The 4,642-nt window shown below is 43.2% G+C and overlaps 1 pseudogene; it reads right to left on the bottom strand.

The window, feature by feature from the left end:
• Window positions 1–466: 466 nt before the first annotated feature.
• On the bottom strand, window positions 467–1,222 carry LOC102835018 (annotated as a pseudogene).
• Window positions 1,223–4,642: the final 3,420 nt, after the last annotated feature.

Raw genomic sequence — 4,642 nt, forward strand, 5'->3', positions numbered from 1 at the left:
ATTCAGACAAGACAATCCTTAAAATAAGTTAAGCCAGTAAACCTTACTTAAACCAATATTCCTTTCTTCCTTACTGGGTTTAACCTTCACTTGGATCAAACTGATTGAACCCAGGGTGGTCCGAGGGCGTTGTCCCCATTGTCCTTAATCCCGTATTCCCAGAATTTACCGCTCCACTCCAAGTGAATATACCCCGCGCAGTTCCTCTCCAGAGCCTCCTTGCTTAATCCCAGTAAACCTGTCCTTGTTCGTCCTCTGAGGAAGTTTTACTGCCTTGGTTCTAGGGGGAAAATCTTGACCTTAGAAACTTAGGGGAATATTGCATTTCTCTGTGGACATCCAGGGCTCATGTTTGGAATTAAATAAATATGACTAAACAATTTGATGAAAAACAATTTGCTATTAACTGCCAAGTGGCTTCATTTGTTACACTCGGGCCTATAGGGCCTTGAAACTCTGACCAGTCTTACACGGTCCGCAACAGGATGCCACTTGTAAGCATTTCGTTTTCTGCTCCTTCTGATGCATCGCATTCTTCTCCTGCACTGTCTGATGTCCACAATGTTAGGTTGTCTCTAAGCAAGTGCATGATGAGGGTGCTGTCTTTGTACGGGTCTTCATTCAGTCTATCAGGTTCTGTGATGGCCTTGTCAAAAGCCATTTTAGCCAGCGTACAGGCAAGCTCTGGGTTATTAAGGATCTCATAGTAAAATATAGAAAAGTTAAGAGCCAGCCCTAGGTGAATTGGATGTGTAGGTTGCATCTCCTTCTTGCTTATATCAAATGCCTCTTGATAAGCTCCTTGAGAATTATCTATCATTTGTTTTCAATCATCACCACTCGCTACTTCAGCAATGTACCGGAAATAATCTCCTTTCATTTTCAGATAGAAGACCTTACTCTCTGAATTAGTTGCATTGGTTATTAAATACTCATCCAACAATTCCAGGACCGTGGTGCAGATGGATCTAAGTTCAAACGTCACTTTCTCCCGATAGTACTTAATCAGCTGCAACTTCTTGTGGAAAGTGTCGGTTTTCTGATGCTGGAGATGACCCTCCAGGTTGACCTGCGGCCTCTGACCACGTTCTTGTAGGCCACCAAGAGCAGGCTGCGCTCCTCGTTGGACAGCGCTCAGCTCCCTGCTCTGTCAAGGCTTTCATGCAGGTGGTCATGCCTACTCAGCCAGCTTCGCCTTCTGGATCAACTCCGTCTTCTCCATAGTGGACTGATGGGTGGGTGGCAGCGGCGGCGCTCCGGGAAGGAAGGGGCCAGCATTTGAGTTTCTAACTACCATTTCCACAAGTGCTGATAGTGGATCCAAGAAAAATGAAGTCTTAGACAAAACCAATCTTTTCTCCATTTATATGGATGTTGTTTATTGGTCCAGTGGTGAGGATTTTTGTTTTCTTTACACTGAGGTGCAAACCATACTGCAGTCTGTAGTCTTTGATCTTCATCAGTAAGTATTTTAAGTCCTCTTCACTTTCAGCAAGCAAGGTTGTATCATCTGCACATCACAGGTTATTAAGGAGTCTTCCAACAATTCTATTCTTCCCTTTTGGTTTTCTAACTCCGGATCTTTGCAAAGTTTGTTATAATATTTGACTTTGTCTTCTTGAGTTGATTGTTGAAATTTTCTGTTCAGCTCTTATACCGCCTCACTTCTTCCATTTGCTTTAGCATCTCTACACTGGAGAGCAAGTCTGAGTCTCTTTTGACATCCACTTTGATCTTTTCCTTCATTCTTTTTTCCTTACTGGCCTTTTGCTTCCTTCTTTTCTGATGTTCTTGATGTCATCCCACAACTCTTCTGGCCTCTAGTCATTAGTGTCTAATGCATCAGATTTTTTTCTTGAGATGATCTCTAAATTTAGGGAACTGCTCAAAGGTCATATTTTGCTTGAGTGGACTTTTAAAAAATTTCTTCAGCTTCAGGCTGAACTTGCATATGAGCAATTGATGATCTGTTCCACAATCTGCACCTGGCCTTGTTTTGGTGGATGATGGGGAGATTTTCCATGTCGCTTTCTAGTCAGTTTGATTTCTGTGTATTCCATCTGGTGAGGTACATGTGTATAGTTGTCTTGAATGTTGTTTAAAAAGGAATTTGCAATGAAGTCATCGGTCTTGCAAAAATCTATCATGCAACCTCCAGCATCCTTTCTTTCACCAAGGCCATATTTCCCAACTACGGATTCTTCCTCTTTGTTTCCAACCTTTGGCTTCCAGGCACGAGTAATTATCAATACATCTTGATTGTATCTTGGATCAATTTCAGATTGAAGACATTGATGGAATTCTCCAATTTCATCCTCACTGAATTTAGTGGTTGGTATGTAAATATGAATAATAGTGGTATTAATTGATCTTCATTTTAGGCTGATGGATATCAACCCATCATACACAGCACTGTACTTCAATAGTTCTTGGAATGTTCTTTCTGATGATGAATATGACGCCATTCCTCATTAATGAGTCATTTCCATCAGAGTAAATGATCGGCTTTATGATGTAACTCATATGATTATCAGATTCACAATGACCAATTTCAGCTCACTATGCATGGCATTTCACATTTAATAACTTCCAATTTTCCAAGATTCATACATTGTACAGTCCATGTTCTGATCATTAATGGATGTTTCTCCTGATTTTGAGTTGTGCCCTATCAGAAAATGAAGATCTCAAAAGCTTTACTCCATTCGCCCCATCATGGTCAACTCTACTTTGAGGAGGCAGCTCTTTCCCAGTCCTATTTTTGTGTCCCTTCCAATTTGAGGGACTCACCTTCTGGCACCCTACCAAACAGTGTTCCACTGCTACTCACTCGATTTTCAGTGGCTAACTATTCAGAAGTAGTCCGCCTCTCCTTCTTCCTAGTCTAGTCTTACTCTGTAAGCTCAGCTTAAACCTGTCAACCATGTAGACCCCGTTGGTATTTAAAATGCCGGTGCCATAGTGTCCAGCATCACAGCAACACATAAGTCACCACAGTGTGACAACTGACGGCTGAGTGGTGACTGCGGATGGTACTATCAATATCTAACCCAAGACTGTGAAGGATCATCACAGATGTGGTCATTCAAGATGGTGGCCTTGAGATGAACTCTTTGGTCTGGGTTCAGCCAGCAGTGGCTCTTCCCGCAAAACTTCCTTTCACATCTGCAAGAAGGTCAAGTGAAAGGTAAATGTATGGTGATGCCAAAGCACAGATGATACAACCTGGACCATTCACACTGGGTTATCCACTGCCATGCTTTTCTTGTTTGTCTACTTTTGTTCTCCCTCATTCTGAGGAGTAGTGGGACTTATCTGACTTCAAAAAGGTGAGGATAAACCAAGCCATGAAACTCCCAGAGGCTTCCTTCTGCCTTTCCATGAAGTTGGAGGAGTGTTTCCTTAGAGAAACCAAGGTTGCTGCAGTACTGAGCATGGCAAAGTCTCATACACACACTGTTTTATCTAATGACTTTCCCAATAGAGTGTTCATCACCATAGCAGGCCCTGTCATCCCAACTCCATCTATATCGTCCCTCTGAGCTCGTCTGTCTGTACACTTACAGTAAGGATCATGAGTGGGGGACGACTCAATCTAGCCTTTGTGTGGAAGTGCACACCATCCAGAAGAGCCGTGACCAGAGTGAGTAAGCACACATGTGCATGAGCTCTCTGACACTCTTGGTGGATTTTTCATAAGTAGATCCCACTCATGGTGCCCCATGTGTGTCAGAGTAGAACTGTGCTCCACAGGGTTCTCAGTGGATGATTTTTCATAAGTAGATCCCACTCATGAGTAGAACTGTGCCCAACAGGGTTCTCAGTGGATGATTTTTCATAAGTAGATCCCACTCATGGTGCCCCATGTGTGTCAGAGTAGAACTGTGCTCCACAGGGTTCTCAGTGGATGATTTTTCATCAGATTCCACTCTTGGTGCCTCCGTGTGTGTCAGAATAGAACTGTGCCCCACAGGGTTCTCAGTGGATGGTTTTTCATTAGTAGATCCCACTCATGGTGCCCCTGTGTGTGTGAGTACGCTACAGGATTTTCAGTGGATGAGTTTTCACTACTAGATCATCAGGCTTTTCTTCCAAGGTGCCTCTTGGTAGATTCAAAGTGCCAATTTTTTGGTTAGTAGTCAAGCACTTGGCCATTTACACCACCATGAACTCCATGGGAAGACTAACAGAGTCGATCTACGCCAATATTATGACATGTAAATTACCCAGTATGGACTCAGTCTCCTGTTCACATACATAAAGGTTACCACTGTCCACACTCTCTTGTCTCAGTAACAGCTGAATCTACAAAGCACTCATATATCCCAAATCAAGCTGGTCCGTGTACGTGAATGGGGGCCCTTTTTGACACACCTTCCTTTCCAGCTATGCTGGTTCTCTGCTGAGTGTCCCTTGTTCACATGATGCAGATGTGGGTTGGTGGGTGTAGGCTCCCACTGAGGCTCAAGACTGTGGATTCCCATTCACCTCTACCAGGTCCTATGCCGCTTTACACAACTAAATTCCACCTGGGCATGTAAGCCGGTTGTTTTTCACTGCCTTGTAGGTGTAGGGATTTACACTGAGCACTGCACTTTAAGTTTGTTGTTGTTGTTAAGTTACTCATAGCAACCCTGTATAG

Source organism: Chrysochloris asiatica, unplaced genomic scaffold (assembly GCF_000296735.1).
Source record: "Chrysochloris asiatica unplaced genomic scaffold, ChrAsi1.0 scaffold00018, whole genome shotgun sequence".
Lineage (NCBI taxonomy): Eukaryota > Metazoa > Chordata > Mammalia > Afrosoricida > Chrysochloridae > Chrysochloris > Chrysochloris asiatica.